Source organism: Sapajus apella, unplaced genomic scaffold, assembly GCF_009761245.1.
Source record: "Sapajus apella isolate SASKATOON/1434 unplaced genomic scaffold, GSC_monkey_1.0 scaffold12, whole genome shotgun sequence".
Classification (NCBI taxonomy): domain Eukaryota; kingdom Metazoa; phylum Chordata; class Mammalia; order Primates; family Cebidae; genus Sapajus; species Sapajus apella.
The window spans coordinates 29,826,253-29,852,520 of record NW_022436952.1 but is presented as its reverse complement, the minus strand read 5'-3'; the positions used below and the strand labels follow the sequence as shown (position 1 = coordinate 29,852,520).

The following is a 26,268-nucleotide window of genomic DNA, read 5'->3' as shown; positions in this document are numbered from 1 at the left end:
ATTATTATATAGTGACTTTTAAAAACTGCTTTAGTTTTGTTTCATTTTGTTTGTTTTATTTTTAAAGATGAGGTCTCACGGTGTCACCTGGGCTGAAGTGCAGAGGTGTGATTGTAGCTCACTGCAGCCTTGAACTCCTAGGCTAAGGCAGTCCTTCCGCCCCCCCTCCTGAGTAGCTGGGAGTACAGGTGTGCACCACCATGCCTGGCTAATTTTTAAAAAATACTATAGAGATGAGGGTTTTGCTCTGTTGGCCAAGCTGGTCTTCAACTCCTGGCTTCAAGTGGTCCTGCCACCTTGGCCTCCCAAAACACTGTGATTACAGGTATGGCCACCGTGCCCAGCCAAATTCTGTTTTATCTGATATCAGTATAGCTAGTCTTGCTCACTTTTAGTTTCTATTTGCATGGAGTATCTTTTCTCCATCCCTTTACTTTGAGTCTAAATATGTCTGTAGGCAAAGTGCATTTCTTGTAGGCGTCATATAGTTGGATCATGTTTCTTTTATACATTCAGTCAGCCCTTATCTTCTAAGCAGATAATTTAATCAATTTACATTTAAGGTTATTGATATGTGTGGTTTTGTTACTGTCATATAATTTGTTTTTCTCGTTGTTTTGTATATTCTTTGTTTTTTTTTCTCTTATTGTTTGTCATTTTGTTTCATGATATGCTGTAGTGGTACCATTTGAGTCCTTTCTCTTCCTTATTTGTATGTTTGGTTTACCAGTGAGTTTTATACTTTTGTGTGTTTTCATGATCGGGTATATGTTATTCTTTCACTTTCATGTTTAGGACTCCTTTGAGCATCTCTTGTAGGCCTAGTCTAGTGGTGATGGATTCCCCTAGCTTTTGCTTATCTTGGAAAGACTTTATTTCTTCTTCATTCATGAAGGATAATTTTGCTGGATATAGTATACTTGGATGATAGGTTTTTATGTTTTCTATTTTATCACTTGCAGAATGTGATTCAATTCTCTCCAGGCCTGTAGCTTTCTGCTGAGAAATCCACTGTTGGTTTAATGGAGGTTCCTTTATAGGTGACTAAATGCTTTCACTTGCTGCTATTAATATCTTCTCTTTTGCTTGGCTGTAGTTTGACTATAAAGTGCCATGGAAGAAGACCTCTTTGCATTATATCTGGGGATTTTTGGACCTCTTATTTGTGAAAGTCTAGGTCTTTCTCTTGCTAGACCTGGGAAGTATTAGATGAAAATCTAATATTTTGTTAAATAGGTTTTCTAACTCATTCTATCTTCATTCTTGTGGATATCAGCATTTCACATTTTTGGTCACTTTATGTTGTCCCAAATGTCACAAGGCTTTGCTCATTCTTTTTCATCCTTTTTTCTTTATTTTTGCCTGACTGCATTATTTCAAAAGAACTGTCTTCAAGTTCTGAGATTCTTCCTTCTGCTTGATCTTGTTTATTGTTGCATTTGAATATGTTTTGTATTTTATTCATAGAATTCGGTTCTAGAATTTGTTTTGCTCTTTTAAAAAATACCTCTTTTGTAAACGTCTTAGTCATATCTTGAATTGTTTTTCTGATTTTTCCGTATTGTTTTTCAGAACTCTCTTGTATCTCACTGAGCTTCTCTAAAATCAGTATTTTGAATTATTTCTCTGGGATTTTGTGAATTTTTTTTATCAGACTCTGTTGCTGGAAAATTATTGTTTTCTTTTGTAGGTTTCACATTTTCTTGCTTTTTCATGTGTCCAAGTCTCTTTACATTGATATCTGCACATCTGGTTTAACAGTCGGGTTGCTTCTTCCAATTTTTTATATTATTTATGTATATTTTTTAGAGATGGGGTCTTACTCTGTTTCCCAGGCTGGAGTTCAGTGGCGTGATCATGGCTTACTGCAGCTTTGACCTGCTGGGCTCAATCCTCCTACCTCAGTCTCCTGAGTAGCTGGAACTACAGGCATGTGCCACAATGCCTGGTTAGTTTTAAATTTTTTGTAGAGACAGGATCTCACTATGTTGCCCAGCCTGGTCTCAAATTACTGGCCTCAGGCAATCCTGCCTTGGCCTTCCAAAGTGCTGAGATGAGAGGTGTGAGCCACCATGTCCATCTACTATGGGTAGGCTGCTTTGGCTTTGATTTAGGTGCATATGTTAGTGTGAGCACTGTATAATTTCTTTGGCTGTAAACAATGTGAGTGTTATCTATGATTTCCTTGGTAGCTGTGATCATTAATACTGTCAACTTGATTGGATTGAAGGATACAAAGTATTGATCCTGGGTGTGTCTGTGACGGTATTGCCAAAGGAGACTAATACTTGAGTCAGTGGGCTGGGAAAGGCAGACTTACCCTCAATTTGGGTGGGCACCATCTAATTAGCTGCCATTGTGACTAGAGCAGGCAGAAAAACATGCAAAGGCTAGACTGGCCTAGCCTCCCAGCCTACAGCATTCTCCTATTCTCCTTGCTCCTCAGCTTGCAGGCATTGTGATCCTGTGAGTTAACAATTAACTCATATATATATATATATATATATATATATATATATATCCTATTAGTTCTGTTCCTCTAGAGAACCCTAATATAGTAGCTTTGGGTACAGTTATTAGTGGAGTCTGTGATGAAGTTTTGCTGGGCAATGACCCGGTGGGCCATTCTTTGTATTCTAGTGGTGGCAGTGATAGGCTGATTGTGCCTTTCTGCCCCAGGGCGGCTTGTACTGGCACCAGTGTTTGTGGGTCCAGGCAGTCTGATTCTTGGGCCTCAAGATGGCTTGCTTAGCAGTGGTGGGCCAGGCATGTGGGCAGCTTTTTAGGCCCCTGGACAGCTGGTGTGATGGGGGGAGTGGCAATAGCAGTGGTGAAGCAATGCACTGGAATCCGAGTGGTTTATGCTGATATTGGCTTCGACAGGTTGGTACGCCTATTCTTTGACTTGATGGTGGTGCATAGTTGTAGGTGCCAGCTCTTGGCAGGTTGTATTGGCCCAACTGCAGACCCCAGGAGGAGTGGTCAGGTGCCAGTGGTGATGTCCTGATCTGGGTGATTTCCAGGCCCTTGGGTGACATGCTAAATTACTGTGGGGACTGGACTGGATCAGTAGACTTGTCCTTGGGTCCCTTGGTAGTGCATTCAGGTGATGTCCATGGTAGGTAAGGGCGGATGGCCCCTAGCCCACTGGTGGAATGCTCAGGTGTTGGCTGTGGTGTCTGTGCTGCAGTCCTGCCACTGGGGAGAGCGAGGTTACTCAGTAGGAGCCGCGTAGGGAGGTAGCTGTGGGATGTGCGGTTTTCCTGTGCTCTTCTTATACAACAGCCTGCAGTAGTGGAGGTGGGCTTTGTCTTTGAAGCACTTAAAAGTGCCTGGCCTCTTTTTTCCCTCCTTGGCCTGGTGTTGGAGGCAGCATTAGCCCTAACCCTAGCCCCAGGTCCAGCCCCAGGGCAGGTCACAGACCTTTGGAGACTGACTGTGGGCCTGCCATGGGGGAGGGGGAAGGCCCCCCTCAGCAGGAGCAGCCTAGGCAGATAGTTATGGGGAATGCAGTTTGCTTATGCTGTGGCCCCACAGCAGCCTGCAGCAGTGGCCCCACAGCAGCCTGCAGCAGTGGCAGTGGGATTTGTCCTTGGGATGTGTGAAGGTGCCCTGCCTCCCCTCTCTCTCCTTGGCCCATAGTCCTTTGGGGTTTGGTGGTGTTGTTTTTTTTTCTGGAGATGAAGTTTCACTCTGTCACCCAGGCTGGAGTGCAATGGTGCGATCTCAGCTCACTGCAACCTCCACCCCCTGGGTTCAAGTGATTCTCCCCCTACAGCCTTCTGAGTAGCTCGGATTACAGGCTCCCGCCACCATCCCTGGCTAATTTTTGTATTTTAGTAGAGATGGGGTTTCACCAGGTTGGCCAGGCTGGTCTTGAACTCCTGACCTCAGATGATCTGCCCATCTTGGCCTCCCAAAGTGCTGGGATTACAGGTGTGAGCCACCATGCCCAGCCTGGGTTTGGTTTTTAGAATGGTGCCAAGCTACAGCTGTTCAGGGCTTGGAAGCCTGTGGGAGTCTGAGTTCCTTCTCTGTAGCAATGCCTCTGTCTAGTCTATAGGCAGTTCCCTATGTTAGTCTTGAGGCCTATATGGGTCAAGGGATCCTTGTGTAGTTAGGATTGTGAAATACTGTGTGGGGGTGTGGAGCCTTGGGGGTCTGTCTCCCCCTTTTCCTCTGCCCATGAGTTTTCCCTGGTTCCTAGTCCATCCCTACTTCTCTCTCCTTACTTGTTACCTGCTTTCAGTCCTTGCCATCACCTCTTTAATCCCAGTCTTCTCTCTCTTATTTTTTTGAGACGGATTCACGCTCTGTCACCAGACTGGAATGCAGTGGCAAGATCTCGGCTCACTGCAACCTCCAACTTCCTGGTTCAAGCGATTCTCCTGCCTCAGCCTCCCAAGTAGCTGGGTTTACAGGTATGTGCCACCATGCACAGCTAATTTTTGTGTTTTTATAAGAGACGAGGATTCACCATGTTGGCCAGGATGGTCTCGATCTGCTGACTTTGTGATCCAAGGTTGTAGTGACCCAAGATCGTGCCACTGAACTCCAGCCTAGGTGACAGAGTGAGACCTTGTCTCAAAAAAAAATTTTTTTTTAGTTTTGCGTTTAAGATCACTGACTACTGCAGATAGTATGCACCTCCTCTGCAGAGAGGAACAAAAATAGCAAGTAGATATTCACACTTCAAACAGATTGTCTAAGAGAGAACACTGGGGCCAGGCACGGTGGCTCATGCCTATAATCCCAGCACTTTGGGAGGCGGAGGCAACTGGATCACTTGAGGTCAGGTTCGAGACCAGCGTGGCCAACATAGCAAAACCTTGCCTCTACTAAAAATGCAAAAATTAGCTGGGCATGGTGGTGTGCATCTGTAGTCCCAGCTACTCGGGAGGCTGAGGCAGGAGAATCACTTGAACCTGGGAGGCGGAGGTTGCAGTGAGCCAAATCACACCACTGCACTCCAGCCTGGGCAACAAAGTGAGACTCCATCTCGGGGAAAAAAAAAAACAAAACAAAAAACGGCATGATGTGAAGCGAGTAAGTTCCATGTAAGCTTAATGATTCTGACCCAAATATAAAAATGAGTTTTCAGCTTATTTGGATAAGTACCAGGGAGCATGCTTTTGGCATTGTGTGGTAAAAGTATGTTTAGTTTTGTAAGATACTGCAAAGCTGTCTTCCAAAGTGGCTGTATCATTTATTATTTCCACCAGCAATGAATGAGAGTTGTGTAGCTTCCATCTTTGCCACCATTCGGTGGTGTCAGTGTTCTGAAATTTGACTATTCTGATAGCTGTGCATTGGTATCTTATTGTTTAAAGTTGCGATTCCCTAATGACATATGATGTGGAACATCTTTAAATATGCTTATATGTCATGTATTATCTCCTTTAGTAAGGTGACTCTTCAGGTCTTCAGGCCTTTTTTTTTTTTTTTTTTTTTTTTCTTTTTTTGAGGCAGGGTCTCACTCTGTCACCAGGACTGAAATCTGAAATGCAGAGGTGTGATCATGACTCACTGCAGCCTTGACCTCCCAGGCTCAAGCAGTCCTCCCAACTCAGCCTTCCAAGTAGCTGAGACTATAGGCAAGCACCACCACGTCTGGCTAATTTTTGTATTTTTTGTAGAGATGGGGTTTTGCCATGTTGGCAAGGCTGGTCTTAAACTACTGGTCTCAAACCATCTGCCTATCTCAGCCTCCCAACGTATTGGGATTACAGCATGAGCCACTGCACCTGGCCGATTGTTCAGGTCTTTTGCCCATTTTTAAATCAGGTTTTTCTCTTATTGTTGGGTTTTGTTTCATTTATTTATTTTTGAGACAGAGTCTCATCCTGTCACCCAGGCTGGAGAGCAGTGGCATGATCATGGCTCACAGTTGCCTCTGCCTCCCAGGTTCAGGTGATCCTCCTGCCTCAGTGTCCTGAGTAGCTGGGACAACAGGCGTGCACCACCGTGCCTGGCTAATTGTTGTATTTTTTGTGAAGACAGGGTTGCACCATATTTCCCAGGCTGGTCTTGAACTTCTGCCTTCAAGTGATCCGCCTACCTTGGTCTCCCAAAGTGCTGGGATTACAGGCGTGAGCCACTTTGCCCAGCCTTAGTGTTGTGTTTGGAGGAGTTCTTTGTATGTTTTTGGGTAATAGTCCTTTATCAGACAAGGCTTTTGGAAATATCTTCTCCTACCTATGGCTTGTCTGCTTATTTTCTTTATGATACTTTTTACAAAGTGTATTAAAATACTTTTTCTTTCCTTCCTCTGCGTGGATTTTAGCTCACTTGTTTCACAACTCACTGATGCTTTGTTCACTTTTGAAGTCTTTTCCTCCCCCTTCTTCCAGTAGTTTCTACTGCTGCCTCTTCCTGTTTGTTTTTGTGTGTGCAGTATCTAATGTTGTTAACCTGTCCAGTGTATTTTTTTCTCAGATACTGCATTTTCCACTTATAATTTGCATGTACACGTGTATGTGTGTGTGTAAAGGCAGAGATCATCCATGTGTCTCTATCGTGCTCATTTTCCCTTCTTGAATAAAAGGAGTATGTTTCTCATAGGAATTTTATTGTTATCTAATTTGATTCCATTGATTGATTTTTCTCCTTATCATGGGTTGTATTTATTCCTACTTCTTTTCATGACTTAAAATTTTTGTTTGGATGCCACACATTTTGAATCTTAGGTTGCTCAGGGCTACCTTGTATTCCTTTAAATATTTTTGGCTTTGTCCTGGGACACAAGTAAACTACTTGGTAATAATTTTATTCTTTCAATACTTTCTCTTATTCTTTGTTAGGTATTCCTAGAATAGCCATTAATCTAGAGCAGGGGTCTATAGACATTTTCTTAAGAGGGCTAGATGGTGTTTTAGGCTTGTGGGCAATCTGTCCTCACTATTCCACTATTCATCTCTGCCCTGTTGGGGTAAAAGCAGCCATTGACAATACTTAAATGAATGAGTGCTAAGTTGGGGCATTCATAGAGCTCACATGAATTGTTTCACTTGTCTCAAGGATCACTGTCCTGGGTTGCCTGTTGTCAAATGTCTTGAAACTGGTTTTTTTTTTTTTTTTTTTTTTTTTTGCATTTTATCTGTTTCTTAAGTTTTTCTGGCAGGATGGGAAATCTGATCTGCTGCAGAGGTTCAGCATTTTGCGTTAGCTCCTTCTTTTGAATAACGTAAGAGTGCTTAGGATAGCTCTGGGTACGTAGTAAAAGTTCTATGTGAGTTTTTGCAAATAAAGAAAAAAATAAATTTGGAATTGAATTTCATCTGTAAGACAGTTAAAAAATTTTAATATGTCTTTGGAGAAGTTAAATCTCAAACACTTTGAAAGATAGACGCATTATAGAGAAATTTCTGGAGGTATCATAGCATTAATTGTGTTTTCTTCTCTCAGGTGCTAGATGCAGTAGCAAAAGCAAGTGATAAAAACACCAAGGGATTCCTTTATTTCTTTTGATCTCATGAATGGGTAAAGGAGTCTTAAACTTTCCTTCTCCTCTTAACTATCAACAAGGGACTACTATGATTCTTGCCTTTCAGAGACTGGCATCATTATTTTCTTTCCCCATGATGCTTTTAGTCTTAACAACAAGAAGTGAGGGCCTCCACTGTTATCATTTAAACTATCTTTTTGGCACCTACTGTTTAACCTAGTTTTCATTGAATTTTTATCTCTTGTTACTGTACTTTGCAGTTTTTATGTGTATATATAGGTTTTACCTTGGGAATATTTCAAAATTTCTATTTTTTTCATTTGTAGAACATGGAAATAATCTAATTTGCGGCCAAGTGAATTTATTTAATTTTATATAGTTAGCAGTAACAACCAGACACACTAACTAATAAAAACCTTCTAATTTTAAAATAAGGAAAACAAAAACTGGGTGTGTGCAAAGGAATGGTCTGCACAAGTTTTAGGATACTGACTACCTGGTAATGGGTGATAGGGTTTGGAATGTATGAATCTGTGTGAGTAAATGAAAGTTTTTGGCAGTGTTTTACTTCTTATGGATGGGGGGGCGTGTTCATTATTAAAATATAAAGAAGACGTCCATGTATTTATTGAGAAGAAATGAACGAAGAATTACGAATGGTCTAATTCTTTGTACTCAGTGCTCAAGGTGGAGAGGAGAAAGATGCAAATGAGAGAAACAGAATATGGCAGTCTTTATTGGATTATAAATTAAAAAAAATTAGAATTATGAGTTAGAGATTAAAATTAAAGTTTGGGTGAAGAATTTAAAAAGAGACTTCTTTCCCTCTGTATGGGAAATACATACAGTATTTTGCCCTGATAAATTTTCTTGGTATAAAGCTGTACTTCATAGTTTGTTAATGTTTTAAATTTATTAAAACAGTATTAACTTAGTTTTTCACTTTTAAAGTAATCTGTTTACTTTTTTTAAAAAAAAAAGTAAAATGTATATGTGCAGTCATTCTGATTAAAGAGTACACATACATATATGTATATATATGTATGTATACTCTTTAATCAGAATGACTGCATATATGTATGTGTATATACATACATGTATATATACATGTATGTATACATGTATGTATATACACATACATATATATACATACATACATACACATATATACATACATATATACACATACATATATATGTATTATGTATACTCTTTAATCAGAATGACTGCATATATAGAGCTAATATCTGCTCTTGGTATTTTATTCGTATTTTTGAAAAAGCCACTATAATATCTCACATTAGTCATTTAACCTTTATACATTAATATTAGTTTTCCAAATGTAACTAATGTGTGTCTTGCCTTTTTTTTTTTTTTTTTTGAGACAGAGTTTCACTCTTGTTACCCAGGCTGGAGTGCAATGGCGCGATCTCGGCTCACCGCAACCTCCGCCTCCTAGGTTCAGGCAATTCTTCTGCCTCAGCCTCCTGAGTAGCTGGGATTACAGGCACGCACCACCATGCCCAGCTAATAATGTGTGTCTTTAACCTATCTTATAGCGATATAAGAACAAATGAAGTAAAGTATATACATATATGTGTGTGTGTGCGCGTATATATGTATATGTATATATATATTTTACTGACAAAATGGCTAAAATCAACAAATATCAGGAGGGAACTCCATGACTTCCACACTACTACTGGCAGTATGGAAAAAGTGTCTCCAGAACTCTTGGTGTCTTTCCCATCACCCCCTTATTCTCTTCCTCTCCTACTGTACTCAAAAAAGCAATGCCACTACTGTTATCCAACTATGGCCACTAAGTTCCTTATGTTTCTTTACCCTTGTTTACCTCAATCACCACAACAAACTCAAAACTTGGCCAGGCAAAAAAATAAAAATAAAAATAAAAAAATAAAATAAAACTTGACCAGGCATGGTGCCTCACACCTGTAATCTCAGCACTTTGAGAGCACGAGGCAGGTACATCACTTAAGGCCAGGAGTTGGAGACCAGCCTGGCCAACATGGCAAAACCCCATCTCTACTACAATTTAAAAAAATCAGCCGGGTGTGGCGGGGGGTGCCTATAATCCCAGCTACTCAGGAGGCTGAGGCATGAGAATTGCCTGAATCCGGGAAGCAGAGGTTGCAGTGAGCTGAGATCATGTCACTGCACTCCAGCCTGAGCGGCAGAGCGAGACTCTGTCTCAAAAAAAAAAAAAGAAAACAACCCATAAAAACTCACAGGTTATTTCTCATTCTCACCCTGTCTCCATCTGGCATTCAGTTTACAAACTCCATCTGTATTCATTCCCCCATTCTCTCAAATACCTGCTCCAGAAACTTTTTGACAGGGCTCTCTCGGAAGTCACTATTCATCATCTGCAAAATTTCTATGTCCTCATCCTCTTTTTGGAAAGTTATTTCCTCTCTCTTTGTTGCTGCCTTTCTTTCTTAGTTATTACCTTTTAGTTTTTGGAGATTAGATTTTTATCTCATAGTTTTCTTTAGTACCACTCCTTTCATAATTCCTAAAAATGAACATATTTTTATATGCTCATTTGAAATCCCTGTGTCTTCTTTTTTTTTTTTTTTTCCCATTTATTTATTTTATTGCATTTTAGGTTTTGGGGTACATGTGAAGAACATGCAAAATTGTTGCATAGGGACACACGTGGCAGTGTGATTTGCTGCCTTCCTCCCCATCACCTACATCTGGCATTTCTCCCCTTGCTATCTCTCCCCAGCTCCCCACCCCCCACCGTCCCTCCCCTATTTCCCCCAACTGACCCCAGTGTGTAGTGCTCCCCTCCCTGTGTCCATGTGTTCTCATTGTTCAACACCCAAATCCCTGTGTCTTCTTTGGTGAAATGTCCATTATGTCTTTTCCTAATTGCTATTGAGTTTAGATAGTTCTTTACAAACTCTGGATACAAGTCATTTGTTGGATATATGATTTTCAAGTATTTTCATTCTGTCCATGGCTTATCATTTCATCCTCTCAGTTTGGATGAAGTCCAAGTTATCATTTTTTTCTTTTATCAGTTGTACCTTTCATGTCATATCTGAGAACTTAGTAAATCTGTAACACTGGGGCCTTTAGCATCCTTGTCTAGAATTTGTGATTTTCCTGTTTATTACTCCTTCCCCTTCTCACACTCATTTCATCTCCTCTGAACAGAATATATTTTTAGTTAATTTTATAAGGGATTATTAAGATAGTTACTATTATATGGAATTCATTCATATGCTTGTTTCATTTTGTGGTGGAGGAAAATTTTAAATTAATAAAATTGTGTTCTGTAATTGAATAAATCCTTATTTTCCTTTTTAAATAAATTTTTTTTTTTTGTTTTTTGAGACGGAGTTTCGGTCTTGTTACCCAGGCTGGAGTGCAATGGCGCAATCTCCGGCTCACCGCAACCTCCGCCTCCCGGGTTCAGGCAATTCTCCTGCCCCAGCCTCCTGAGTCGCTAGGATTACAGGCACGGGCCACTATGCCCAGCTAATTTTTTGTATTTTTAGTAGAGACAGGGTTTCACCATGTTGACCAGGATGGTCTCGATCTCTTGACCTCGTGATCCACCCGCCTCGGCCTCCCACAGTGCTGGGATTACAGGCTTGAGCCACCACGCCCGGCCCTTAAATAAAATTTGTTTATTTATTTTTAATTGAAATGGGGTTTCACCATCTTGGCCAGGCTGGTCTTGAACTCCTGACTTCAGGTGATCCACCCACCTCGGCCTCCCAAAGTGCTGGGATTACAGGCGTGAGCCACCGTGCCCGGCCAATCCTTATTTTCAAATGAGAATAGAGATAAGGTAATTTGCCACAAAATAGTGAAATCCATGCACACATTATTAACTTTGATTGTCTCCTTCTCATTTGTCAGGTATTGTTGTTCTTGGCAAATTGGTGTTCACTCAGCAAGCAGTTTGTGTTACTCAGCAAGACTTATTTTCCTACAGTCTATAAATCTTTAAAGGAGCTGGACAGATTCCCACAATTTAGAAGTGGATGTATTTGATATCTGAGTGGCATAAGTGGCTTTAAATCTCTTTATAAGATGATATACCATGAAAAAAGATAGCTCTAGCATTTGACCCTGTAGTAGTATTCTTTTGGTTGAATGTTTTATTTGTGTGTGTTGGGTGTATGCTCTAAGTAGCATATGATTGTGTGGCATGATAAAGGCATGGTTTATTTATATATTAACACATTTCTATAAAAAATTGCCTTGTGTCTGAAGTAGATTTTTTCCTAGGCAGATATTTGAACAAATATCTAAATAATCTTTTTTTGTAGTACACTTTTGGTTAATATGGTATTAGTGCTCTTAATTTGTCTGAATGCAGCCTTGCTTCTAACCACATTATATTAATATTATTATACTATTAATAATTATATCATTAATATAATTATTAATATAATGTGGTTAAAATTGAAAGAATACTGTATCAAATTACTTTCAGGCTACATGTATAAGGTACATATGAAACATAAGTGAATTTCATGTTTAGACTTGGTTCCTATCTCCAAGATAGCTTATTATGTATATACAGATATTCCAAAATCCAAAGGAGTCTGCAATCTGAAATGCTTCTGTTCCCAAGCATTTCAGATAAGGGCTACTCAACATACACCACTCTCTGAGTTTTTCTGAATCATGCAAGAATGGTATGATTATGTTTGAGAAATCTTCTTGGTGCTATTTAACATATAGACCTTTGAAAAATAGGTAAGACAAGGTTCTGATATGATCACTGGAGCTTGATTTCTATTGCAGTATTTTTGCGAAAATATCCAAATGTCTAAAAATCTTGATTTTCATTTTATTTCTTTTAAATTTTTTGAGACGGTATCACTCTGTCGCCCAGGGTGGAGTGCAGTGGAGTGATCTTGTGATCCTGTCTTACTGCAAACTCCGTACTTCCTGGGTTCAAGCAGTTGTCCTGCCTCAGCCTCCCAAGTAGCTGGGATTACATTTGCCTGCCACCATTCCAGGCTAATTTATCTATTTTTGGTAGAGACAGGCTTTCACTGTGTTGGCCAGGCTGATCTCGATCTCCTGACCTCAGGTGGTCCATCTGCCTTAGCCTCCCAAAGCGCTGGTATTGCAGGCATAAGCCACCATGCTCAGTCCCCAAAAAAACTTTTTCGTCATGCTAGTACTTTAGGTAACTTGTTATACACAGAGATTTATTGGTATAAAAGATCTCTGGATATGAATTTTTGATAACTTTTTTGGAAAATAGTTCTATCTAAGCTGTGTTGCAGAGCTTCCTCTTATAAATTATATCACAGCTTTGTTCCTTCTAATTTCCAGGCCGAGGTCCTTTATATCTTTCTTTGAGTTGTGGCTAATATAGCCATACATTTTTTGAGATGCTTTCCTAAGTTAATTGTAGAATATCTGTAGATATTTTGTTAGATGTGCATACAGATGTTTAAATTTTGACTCTTTAAGGTAATTTGCCACCATGGTTCTGTCTTATTTTTTGTCTTTTTTGCCATCTTTTCTTTTTGAGACAGAGTCTCACTTTGTCGCCCAGGCTGGAGTGCAGTGGCGTGATCTCAGCTCACTGCAGCCTCCAACTCCTGGGTTGAAGTGATTCTTGTGCCCCAGCCTCTGGAGTAGGTGGGGTTACAGGTGTGCACCACCATGCTGGGCTAATTTGTATTTTTAGCAGAGATGGGGTGGTCTCACTATGTTGGCCAGGCTGGTCTCATACTCCTGACCTCAAGTGATCCACCGGCCTCGCATCCCGAAGTTCTGGTGTGAGCCACTGTGCCTGGCTTTTTTTGGCCATCGTTCCCAAAGAAAGAATTTTCCAACTGGGCATGGTGGTTCATGCTTGTAATCCCATCACTTGCGGAAGCCAAGATGGAAGGATCACTTGAGATTAGGAGTTTGAGACCAGCTGGCCCACATGGTGAAACCGCGTCTCTTCTAAAAATACAAAAATTAGCCAGGCATGTTGGTACATGCCTGTAGTCTCTATTACTCAGGAGGCTGAGGCACGAGAATCTCTTGAACTTATTTGGGAGGTGGAGGTTGTTGTGAGCTATGATTGTGCCACTGTACTCCAGCCTGGGTGACAGAGTGAGACCTTTTCTTTGTTCTCCTTCGTGTTTTTCTCTCTTTATTTTTTTCTTTGAGACAAAGACTCACTCTGCAACTTCTGTTTTTTGGTTTCAAGCAATCTCCTGCCTCAGCCTCCCGAGTAGCTGGGACTACAGCACTATTACCATGCCCAGCTAATTTTTTGTATTTTTAGTAGAGATGGGATTTCACCGTGTTGGCCAAGATGGTCTTGATCTCTTGACCTCGTGATCTGCCCGCCTCGGCCTCCCAAAGTGCTGCAATTACAGATGTGAGCCACTGCGCCCGGCCGTTTTTCTCTTTCAACCTAGCTTAATTTATACTTATTTGAATCACATTTCCTCTATTGTTTCTGTTGTATTTTCCTGTTTTTTCCCCTACCCCTTAAAAACAAATATAAAAAGAAATTTTTATAAAAATAAATTATACAATTATGTGTATTTCTTTACCTATTTTTCCATAATTCAATTTTTTCCTGCATTAGTTGATAACCTTGCTATATGCTTCTAGACCTTTTTCTAGATGTGAATGTCTCTTTATTATGCTGGAGACTTACTAAGGTTTCTGGTTCTTTCTTTAGAAATTCTGGAAAATTCTCTGCCATTTATCTCTTTGAATATAATGTTTTAAATTCTTTCTGCCCTCCTGTCATTGCCCTCACCATCCTCCACCTAGAATTTCTGTCAGAAACTGAGCACACCAGATGAATAACTGAGTTAGAAATCAGATTAATTTTCACAAAAGCAAAAGAAACCTAAACCTGCTACATAGCCATTTTATCTTGGATAAAGTCTGTAAATTAAGGATGACCACGTATGAGGAGTCCAGTTATTACTGAGGAGATATGATTTTAAAAACTACTTTTGTTTATCTGTTGCATTCTTTCAAATAGCTTGTAGCACAATGCGAGACCTAATAATGGTTGCTTAATAATTGCCTGTGTAATTGAAATTATTGTTAAAGATGTTATGTTATTTTACCAACTTTTAAACATCACTTTAAGAATTCTTCATTTTATCTTAGTTTATGACAACAGCTACCCTTTTTTTGAGCACTTGGTATGCTTGAGGTAGGTAGAATCTCCACTTCATAGATATGGCAGTTGACCATCAGAATGTAGGTTACAAACCAATTAATTATGAAAGCCAGTTTGGAAATTCATGCCTATCTGATTTAAAATTTCATGCTTTTTCTGTTTTCTATGTTACTTCTGTTCAGATCAAGTGTTGTGACCAGAAAACATGTTAGTTGGTCTTTTGAAATTCTAAATTAAGGCTTTCTCTGTCATGCCAATTAAATTTGGGGCCTCAAATGCATGCACACGTATACTTACATATTTGTGTACATACCATAAATATAGGTCTTTCCAGGGAGTGGAAGGGATGAATAACCAGAGCATACAGGATTTTTAGGGCAGTGAAAATATTTGATATGCTAATACATGTCATTATATATTTGTTCAAACCCATAGAATGTACGCAACCCGAAGAATGAACCCCAGTGTAAACTATGGACTTTGGATGAAAATAATGTGTCAGTGTAGGTTCATCAGTTGTTCAATCAACAGTTTATTTATTTTTGAGACAGTGTTGCTGTTTTGCCCAGGTTGGAGTGCAGTGGTGCAATCATAGCTCACTACAGCCCTTAACTCGGGCTCAAGCGATCTTCCCACCTCGGTCTCCTGAGTAGCTGGAACTATAGGCGTACACTACCACGTCAGGTTAATTCTTTGTATTTTTTGTAGTGATGGGGTTTCATTATGTTGCCCAGGCTGGTCTCAAACTCCTGGGCTCAGACAGTCTGCCTGCCTTATCCTCCCAAACTGCCGGGATTATAGGCGTGAGCCACTGTGCCTGGAATCAACAAATACTGATAACGTGGTAGACTGTGTCTATGCCTGGTGGTGGATATCTGAGAGATCTCTGTACTTTCCTCTTCATTTTGCTGTGAACCTAAAACTGCCCTGAAGAAAATAAAGACCTTAAAAACAAACAAAAAATATTTTTTAAGCATCTTAACATTTTTGGTGATACAGTATTCCTCATAATAGCTACATAACAGTTTTCCCATCAGTAACTTCCTATTTGCCTTTTTTTCTGGGCGTATTTGTTCTAAACTAAATGTACTCTACCTCTAAGTTATATACAGAATTTCCACATTTGTATAAATTATGAGATAATGCTACAGGTATTATTTGAGACTCTCTTTGTTTGTTTCTCATGTTATAATATTCTCTTTGACTTCTCTAGAGTTCTTTATGGGCAGCTGTAGTGTACAATGAGAATTGGCCACATAAAGTTTCCTTAAATATGGGAAGATAAATGAGATGTGGCTGGGCAAACGTAGAAATGAAGTATAATATAAAGCAGCACTCTATTGTAGAACTGGTGCCAGGAAACTATCTAAACATTAGGAATATAGTCAGAATTCTATATTAAATAATGCCATCAAAGCATGTAGTATGTCTAAGTTCAAAATCTCTTTTATTGAAGATGTTAGGCATCTTATCTAAAGGAGTGCAGCATTTATAATTTGGGAATACAGAAGAAAGGGTCTACATGTATAATTACCAAATTGAAAAAAAAGGTGAAAATACTTAGTAATGATGGCATGCATTCTTCCTAAAAAATTAAACAAAATAATTTTTTAAAATGAGGTGGAATCTCGCTATGTTGCTCAGGCTGGTCTTGAACTCATGGGCTTGCAATCCTCCCACCTAATTCTTTCGAGTAGCTGGGATTATAGATACATGCCACTGTGCCTGGTTATGAGAGAAATGTGAATTTTAGATGTATTTCTGTAAAGTAACTCAGCAAGCAATATTTACTAAATTAAATGTATCTAGCAATCACAAACATGCCCTTTAACTTATGAGTTTCACTTTTTTTCTTAGTTTTTTATTTTTTGAGACGGAGTCTCACTGTTGCCCAGGCTGGAGCATATTGGTATAATCTTGGCTCACTGAAGCCTCTGCCTCCCAGGTCCAGGTAATTCTTTTACCTCAGTCTCCTGAGTAGCTGGAATTACAGGTGTGTGCCACTATGCCCGGCTAATTTTTGTAATTTTAGTAGAAATGGGGGTTTGCCATGGTGGCCAGACTGGTCTCGAACTCCTGGCCTTAAGCGATCTGCCTCCCTTGGCCTCCCAAAGTGCTGGAATTACAGACATGAGCTACCACTCCCGGCCAGTAGTTTCACTTTTGAAAGTCTGTTTCATATGAACAAAAGTACCCATACATTACCAGAATATTTTTACTAGGATGTTTATAGTCAGACAGCCTGAATATATATCGGTAGGAATGGTCAAACCAATTGTTAACAGCCATATTGTGCAATATTATGAAGTGATTTAATACTGAGTTAGGCGTATATTTGTTGACCTAAAGGGATTTACTTGAGGTATTGAGTGAGAAAAATAAGATACAGAGCAATATGTATGCTAATGTCTCATTTTGTACAACAATTATCTACAACATAAAAAACTCTGCCGTATTCAACAACAGTCAGCTCTCAGTATCTGTGGTTTCCACAACTGTGGATTCAACCAACTATGGATCAGAAATAGGAAAAAAGCTATGTCTGAACTAAACTTATACAGATTTTCCCCTTTTCATTATTGCCTAAACAATACAGTATAATAACTGTTTATATAGCATTCACCTTGTATTAGATATTATAAATAAACTAAAGATGATTTAAAGTACACAGGAGGATGTGCATAGGTTATATACAGGTACAATGCAATTTTATGCCAGAGACTTGAGGACTGGCAGATTTTAGTATCGGAGGGAGGTCCTGGAACCAATCCCTCGCAGATACCAAGGGTCAACTGTTTATGTTTTATTCAGGATTGAATTACTATGGATAAAATTATGTAGGTAATTTCAGGGTATTAATATTGTTTACCTGGACATATGGGCAGAATATGAAAATATGTATAGTATGAGGAAACCTGGATAGCTCAGCTGGTAGAGCATCAGACTTTTAATCTGAGGGTCCAGGGTTCAAGTCCCTATTTGGGTGTGTCCTGTGGCTTTTAGTACCTAATTCTGACTCCACCTTTGAAAAAACAAAAAAATAAAAAAGAAAAAGTGTTGTTTTAGCTGGGAATGGTGGTGCACATCTGTAGTCTCAGATACTCGGAATGCTAAGGTGGGAGGGTTGCTTGAGCTTGGGAGGTTGAGGCTGCAGTGAGCCGAGATTGTGCCTCTGTGTTCCAGCATAGGCAACAGAGCAAGACTCTGTCTCATTTTCCACCCCCTGCAAATGTATATGTATATAATATATGGCAGTGGAAATCTGAATTATAAAATCTATGTATATTACTATGAATATGTAAACATTTTAATATGCTCATTGACAAGACTCATGAACGTTAATTGGCTTTGGTATGGGAGCATGCATGACTGTGCCCATGTTTGCAGTCAGCAATTGAAATGAAAAAGAGGTCAGTTGTTCCAAGTGCTTATTCTAAGGTTACTTGTTTTTCTGTTAACATTTCTCTAGAGAGACCAGACTACAAATTGTAAAAGCCTTATGTTTTATTATTGACAGTCCCTTTTAAAGTTGAAGTGATTAACATTTGGAGTGAATTGGATTACTTTTTATTCCAATTTGTGTGTTTTCCAACTTTTTATTTTCAAAAACTTTAAGCCTTCATAAAGGTAGAAAGCATAGGATAATAAACACCTACAAATCCTTCACCTAGACTGATGATTAAGATTTTCTTATACCGTGGATAATAAAGGAGCAAAAGCTCAGCTCTTTTCTCCTACTCTAATCAGCCACTGTTAATGTCATGCAAACAGTTTATATATTCTTTGCCACTAAACATATTTCTTATTTGCTTAAATTTTTAAAATGAAGGCATAATTTATGTAGATAAATACACAGAATTATGTGTTATAGTTTGAGTTTTGACAAACGTATATGTAGTTGTAATCTATGCCTCTGTAAAGCTAGCATTTCTGTCACCCCAGAAAGTTCTCACATGTGCTTTCCCAGTCACCCTCATCACTGCCAGAAGCTTCTACTGTTCTGTTTTCTTTTGTTTCAGTGAGCAGTTTTCCCTGCTTTTGATGATGTTGCATACATCAATATATCTTTCCTTTTTATTGTGAAGTATATTTCATTATATGAATATACCACGTTACCAGTTTTTCTGCTGATGGAATTTGAGTTGAATATTGCTTTGAGTTATTATGAGTAAGCTATTAGGAACATTCTCATTCAAGTCTTTTTGTTTCATAGAGTTAACATTTGAGTATGCTGAGCAAATAAGTAAATCAACAATATATAATGTGCGCAATATGAGATTCTGTTAAGTGCTGTGAAGAAACAAATCAGGATAAGGAGATAGAGTAGGATGGAGGATGGTCTCCAGAAACAATTTCCTGGTTAGGAGATACTTTAGTAAAGACCCAGCAAAGTATGCAAGTGAACTATACAGATCACAAGGAGAAGCTGTGTATTTCCAACCAGAGAGGAGAAAGTGCAGCATTACTGAGGCAAGGGTGTGTTTGACATACTCCAGTATGGGGTCAGAGTGAGTGAGCAATGTGGGGAGATGATAAGGAGATACTGGCACGTTGGTAAGAAGAGCAAGACAGGAGTCGAGGACATGAATATTGTCTTTTTTTTTTTTTTTTTTGAGATGGAGTTTCACTCATGTTACCCAGGCTAGAGTGCAATGGCGTGATCTCGGCTCACCGCAACCTCCACCTCCTGGGTTCAGGCAATTCTCCTGCCTCAGCCTCCTGAGTAGCTGGGATTACAGGCACGCACCACCATGCCCAGCTAATTTTTTGTATTTTTAGTAGAGACGGGGTTTCACCATGTTGACCAGGATGGTCTCGATCTCTTGACCTCGTGATCCACCCACCTCGGCCTCCCACAGTGCTGGGATTACAGGCTTGAGCCACCGCACTCGGCCTTTTTTTTTTTTTTTAAACTAGAAAAGTAGATGAATGGTTTCACCATGGCAGAGTTGCCAGAAACAACACAAAATTTGTAAAGTTTGATCTTCTGTGTTGCAGCACCATGTTTAGTGCCTTGTGTATATTATCTTTTTACAACAGTACTATGTGGCATATTGGTACTTATCCCCATTTTACAGATGAGAGGATTGAAACACTAAGGGATTAAATGCATTAGCCTTTATTAATAATTTTGTTTACAATTTTCAGCAGATGAGTTGATCATGTATTTTTTTTTTTTTTGACAGTAGCTTTTTCAGTGAATAAGAGTAACAGAAAATAATTCTTGTCTAGCTTTGAGGTTTATATGTAGCATTTAGTACTACAAGAATTTGGACAAGTTATTTAACCTCTCTTAAGATCACTTTACTCCTCTATAAAATGGAAGATTTTTATTTGGTGCTTTTTAAGGTCTGATGAGTCTAAACTGTGAAAGAACACAGGAGGCTGATCATCAAAGTGAAATAGAAGGTACCATTAAAGGTTAAGGGATACCTCATATATTTAACATTCAAAAAATCCTGTCTTTAATATAGTTTAATAAACTTTTTGGAGTCACTGTGGAGGCTAAAATATACACACACATTTTAGACATTTAAGACAAATGGCAAAGATGTCTTTGGTGATCATATTTAGTTTAAACAGTTCAAAGTAGTACGATTTATGTCTTGTTTCTCCTTTTTGGCGGGTTCGTTGGTGGTTCCTGGAGCCTCTCCATCTGCTTTCCTGTTTCTCCCTCTTTATCTCATCTTCCACTTCATCTCTCTTCTCTGTCTCAAAAAATTGCTCACAATTTTCTGTTTAGATAAGAAATAACTGAGAGTATTATTCAATTCATAATGAAGATTATAGAAAATTTGGTAAGAAAATAGAATTTTGTAGCACACAACATTGACAGAATCTAAAAATTTACACAAAATTTATTGATAATAGAATCAAACTTTATGGATAGAATACAGATTTGCAAAATTTGACTGCATCTTGAAAGCTCACATTGAGAGAATATATAAGTTAAACTCAAGAAGGAAAAACTGATTGAATCAAATCTATCTTAAAAAATAATTTCAGTAAAATAAAAAATGAAGCAGAAGACTTGGAAATGGTTTAAATGGTAAATTTAGTTGTTAAGTGGAATTCTAGAAAATATTTTTCTTAGTGAAAATTGATTAGTTTTAGCATACTTTTGCATAAAATCTTTACATTCAATATATAATCCTTAACTTCAAAAAAGTAGAGTTATTTCATTATCAGTTGGATTTTTATTTGCTTCTGGGTCTATTTTTGGACCCAGGCAGAAGCCATTTCTATTTTATGTCTTGAAATCCTTAAGGCTGATATCTGAGCTTAAACTTTTTGGTTTAAATGAGTTTACAATGGTGTGTGTGGTGGGGGATATTATTTAACATTTTCTGACAAGCAAACGCTTTTGACGTTTTTTGTGTGGGAGAGGAGTTGGTGACTTGGTGGGCAAGCCCATTTTCATTACTTTAATTGTGCGATTTATTAGGATTTTAAGCTTTTTGTAAATGTTTTTGTGTTATAGGACAGAATTAAAAGGATTTAGAATAAAAGGAGTTTAACAAAAGGACTTTGCAACAGGATTGCAATAGTTTTTATATTTGATGGATTTGGCTAGCCGCTTTTCATTTCAATCATCGTGGTACATTCTGTTAAATGCTGTAGAACAGGTGTGTGTAACGTCATTCTCTCTATTGTACATGCAAATAAACACGCAATTTTATATATAAAAAGTTAATCCGCTGCAATTTGGAGGATTATGTTATGGGAGGGTGATGACTCCATTAGGCATCATGAAGAGTACATGTTATTTATACTGCATGAAAAAACAAGCTACAATGTTCATGAGATTGTAGAATTTTTATATGGACACTTTGAGTTGTATTTATTCAAGCTATCCACAGTAAAATTATTTAAATGAACATTAAGATTTTGTTACATTGTTGTCTAACTCTGAAACAAGAATTTTTTAACTGAATAGTCTGCCTTCTATAAAGTTGGAAGTTTTTTAAAAATACTTGTTTATTGTAGATTCTGGTCTTTTCTCCTTGCATGGACTTTCTAGTAAATGTTTTTGGGGGTTATTGCCATTCTTAACGTAGGGCTTTTATTTTGTAGCTTAAAATTTTTGCTTCTTTGAATATCCATAAACTATATAAACCTTTAGTAAGTATTATGTACCTGATCTACAGAGCAAAATTTACTCGACTGATATACTTCAGTAGGTCAGTGAAAACTACTGGAATTTTTCAATTCAGGTTTGAGAAAAGTGAAACAATGACAACATTCTTGCCAGTATTATTTGCATTTTAAAAACTTGATGTTTCATTCATCAAAATACCAAATTGATATGAATAATATAGGTCCAAACTGTAAAGACCTTGTAAAGACCAGGAAGTAGGAGGAAAATAGGTATTATTAAAGGTGAAGGTGAAATATGTAGGAGTGAAGAATTGGCTCTGTATAGATGAAGTTCATTTATAATTAATTTGGAACATAAATGTTGTGGACTGTGAGGCTGCTAATTTTTAACTTATGCTTGGATCAAAAGTCATATTGTGCACTGTGAAATTGATTTGTTTAGCAGGAGTAATGGCACACAATGTACAATAAATTATGTTTGAACAAACCTATTCTTGATGCTTTCTCAATACATAATCACAGATTTGTATAAAAGATATAGGCACTGTTATATAATTCTAAAATATTTAAATAACTGTACAGGGTTTTATTCATAAACAGTTGTTTTTAGTGTTTTTGTTTTTGTTTTTGAGATGGAGTCTCTCTCTGTTGTCCAGGCTGGAGTGCAGTGGCGTGATCTCGGCTCACTGCAGCCTCTGCCTCCCCAGTTCAATCAAGCCATTCTCCTGCCTCAGCGTCCTGATTAGCTGGAATTACAGGCACATACCACCTTGCCCAGTTAATTTTTGTATTTACTAGAGATGGGGTTTCACTATGTTGGCCAGGCTGGTCTCAAACTCCTGACTTCAGGTGATCCACCCGCTTCAGCCTCCCAAAGTGCTGGGATTACAGGCGTGAGCCACCACACTTGGCCTAGTTTTGTTTTTCTTTTAGAGTTGGGGATCTTGCTGCATTACCCAGGCTGGAGTGCAGTAGCTATTTCACAGGTATAATCATAGAGCACAACAGCATTAAACTTCCAGTGTAGATACTATAGTCTGGTGTCTAAGAGATGATAGAACTTATCTTAACTTAATTTTCAGTCTTAATTATTATAATCACAGTTAAAAAGTATTACAGTATGTCAAGTCACAGTCTCAGTATTTAACCATTAACCTGTTCTTTGCATTAAACCTCATTATTTTTGCAGAGATCAGTTAATATGAATTGTTAATGTTGCAAATGCTTTTTACTGACCAGGCATGGTGACTCATACCTGTATTGCAGCTCTTTGGGAGGCTGAGGTGGGAGAATCACTTGAGGCCAGGAGTTTAAGACTAGCCTGGGCAACAGAGAGAGACCTCCATCTCTATAAAATATTAAAGAATTAGCTGTGCATGGTGGCGCATGCCTGTAATACTAGCTACCTGGGAGGCTGATGAGGAAGGCTCATTTGAGCCCAGGAGTTTGTGGCTGGAGTGAGCCACTAGTGAGCTCATGGCACCACTGTAGTAAGCCATGATGTTAAGTTCATCATGTGAGCCATGACGTGAGTACACATCAGTGAGCTGTGATGGCACCACTGTATTCCAGCCTGGGTGACAGAGGAAGACACCATCTCTAAAAAACAGACAATAAAAATGCTTTTTATTACCCAGCCTAAGAGGTAATTTTGAAGTCCCCTGGCTACACTTTCCAAATATTTTCTTCTTCCTAAACCCATAAGAGTTAAGTCCCTTTCTAGCTAACTGAAATTAGTGTTTATCTTTCTTATGTATTTATGTATCCATATATCTATGGATATTTGTCCCCTCCAAACTTCATGTTAAAATATGATCCCCATTGTAGCAAATGTCAGAAATGTTGGGAGATGATGATGGCAGCGGTGGCCATGGCAGTGGCTCCTCCTGGGCTGCATGCTCTACGGAGCTGGTGGGAGCTAGGAATAGGCAGAAGCCCCACCTCCTTCTCAGTTGGCAGGGAGGGAGCTTTGTGCATGGGCCTCATGCTGGCACCTAGAGTCCTTGCCCTGCTGCGGCTAGCATGCCTGGCTGTGAGCAGTGTCTGGACACCATGCTCCCTCGCTGACACATCCCTCACCACTCCTCTGGTTCCTGGCAGGCATGGGATCCAGCCTGGTAGTGTGAGCTGAGTGCAGCCTGCCAGGATGAGTGAGCCCAGTGTGCCTGAGCAAAACTTGGGCAGAGGTTCCAGCTGGCAAGGTGACACTCCAAGGATTCTGTAACAGTGGGGCCTGGTGGAAGGTGCTTAGGTCATGGGGACAGATCCCTCATGAATAGATTAATGCCCTCCCTTGGGAGTGAGTGAGTTCTCACTCTGTTAGTTTCCAGAATAGCTGGCAGTTGAAAAGTGCCTCCCCAGCTGTTTGGCATGTGATCTCTGCAAATGCTGGCTCCCTTCTGCTTTGTGTTGTGAGTTGAAGCAGCCTGAGGCCCTCATCAGCTGCTTAATATTGAACTTTCCAGCCACCAGAAGTGTGAGCCAAGTAGACTTCTTTTCTTCACACTACCTAGTCTCAGGTATACTGTTATGGTGACACTAATTGTACTAAAACAATGAATGTGACTACTTAAGTTTTTAATTTTTTCCCCCCTGCCACCCTGGTGTGACTACGTTACATGTCTCATCTCAGTGGAATCATGTAATATTTATCTTTTTGTGATTGGCTTATTTCACTTACAATGTTCTCAAGGTTCATCCATGATGTTGTAGCACGTGACAGAATTTCCTTCTTTTTTCTTCACATTTTTCCATAAGTTGTTGGGGATACAGGTGGTATTTGGTTACATGAGTAAGTTCTTTAGTGGTGATATGTGAGATTTTGATGCACTCATCACCTTAGCAGTATACACTGCACCATATTTGTACCATTCCTGCATCCCTGATATGAAACCCACTTGATCATGGTGAATTATCTTTATGATATGTTGTTAGATTCAATTAGCTAATATTTTGTTAAGGATTTTAGCATCCATGTTCATCAAGGATATGGGTCTGTAGTTTTCTTCTTTGGTTATGTTCTTTCCTGTTTTAGTACTAGGGTAATGCTGGCTTCATAGAATGAATTAGGGAGGGTTCCTTCTTTCTCTGTCTTGTGGAATAGTGTCAGAAGGATTGGTACCAATTCTTTTTTGAATGTCTGGGAGAATTCTGCTGTGAATTCATTTGGTCCTGGACTCTTTTTGTTGGTAATTTTTTAAATTACCATTCCAATCTTGCTGCTTGTTATTGGTCTGTTCAGGGCATCTAATTCTTCCTGATTTAAGCTAGGAGGGTTGTATTTTTCCAGGAATTTATCCATCTCTTTTAGGTTTTCTAGTTTACATCCATGAAGGTGTTCATAGTAGCCTTGGATGATCTTTTGTGTTTCGTGTCAATTGTAGTATCTCCTGTTTTGTTTCATAGGTTAGTTGTTTAGATATTCTCTCTTTTCTTGGCTAATCTTGCTAATGGTCTGTCAGTTTTATTTATCTTTTCTAAAAACCAGGTCTTGTTTCTTATATCTTTTGTATTTTTTTTTTTTTTTCAATTTCATTTCGTTCTGCTCTTGGTTATTTCCTTTCTTCTGCTGGGTTTGGGTTTGGTTTGTTCTTGTTTCCCTAGTTCCTTGAGGTGTGACCTGAGAATATCAGTTTGATACCTTATTGTACTGGATAGAACCTCTAGCACTCTATTGAAAAACGGTGGTGAGAGTGGACATCCTTGCTTTATGTCTGACCTCAGAGGAAAAGCATTCAGTGTGTATGATGTTAGCTGAAAGATTTTGTGTTAAGTTGTATCATTTAATACCTGGAGCAACCACTTGAATTGCTGATTCTATAAGAATTTGTTTCTTCTCTGGTAGCTCTTAGAAGCTTTTCTTTGTTATCACTGTCTTGAAACAATATACTCTGATATTGGCCTGTTTCATCTACTCTGCTAGAACCTGAAGAAGCTGATAAAATCATAGTTTTTTTGTTTTGGTGAAACTTTTTGAATTATTTCTTGGGTGATTTTCTCCTATTTTCTCTGGTCTCTTTTTGGAACTTCTGTCATCTATGTATTGGAACATTGAGCCCATCCCTTTCAGTTTCTTGTGTGTGTATAAAGATGCTTTTTTCTACTCTTGTGTTTTTGCTGTTCTGTCTGGGAAATTTCCTTTTCTTTCTTTCTTTATTATTATTGCATTTTAGGTTTTGGGGTACATGTGAAGAACATGCAAGATTGTTGCATAGGTACACATAAAGCAGTGTGATTTGCTGCCTTCCTCCCCATTACCTATATCTGGCATTTCCCCCCATGATATCTCTCCCCAACTCCCCACCCCCTGCTGTCCCTCCCCTATTTCCCCCCGACAGACCCCAGTGTGTGATGCTCCCCTCCCTGTGACCATGTGTTCTCATTGTTCAACACCCACCTATGAGTGAGAACATGCGGTGTGTGATTTTCTGTTCTTGTGTCAGTTTGCTGAGAATGATAGTTTCTAGGTTCATCCATGTCCCTACAAAGGACAAGAACTCATCATTTTTTATGGCTGCATAGTGTTCCATGGTGTATATGTGCCACATTTTCCCTGTCCAGTCTATCATCGATGGGCGTTTGG

The 26,268-nt window shown here is 39.0% G+C and overlaps 1 protein-coding gene and 1 non-coding gene across 11 annotated transcripts in view; both read left to right on the top strand.

The window, feature by feature from the left end:
• The window catches only part of BCAS3 (BCAS3 microtubule associated cell migration factor), a 664,948-nt gene that overhangs the window by 73,382 nt on the left and 565,298 nt on the right, over positions 1–26,268 (top strand). The gene's annotated exons all lie outside the window — the stretch shown is intronic.
• Positions 17,502–17,574, top strand: TRNAK-UUU. Its single transcript has one exon. It is a non-coding gene; the product is annotated as a tRNA-Lys (tRNA).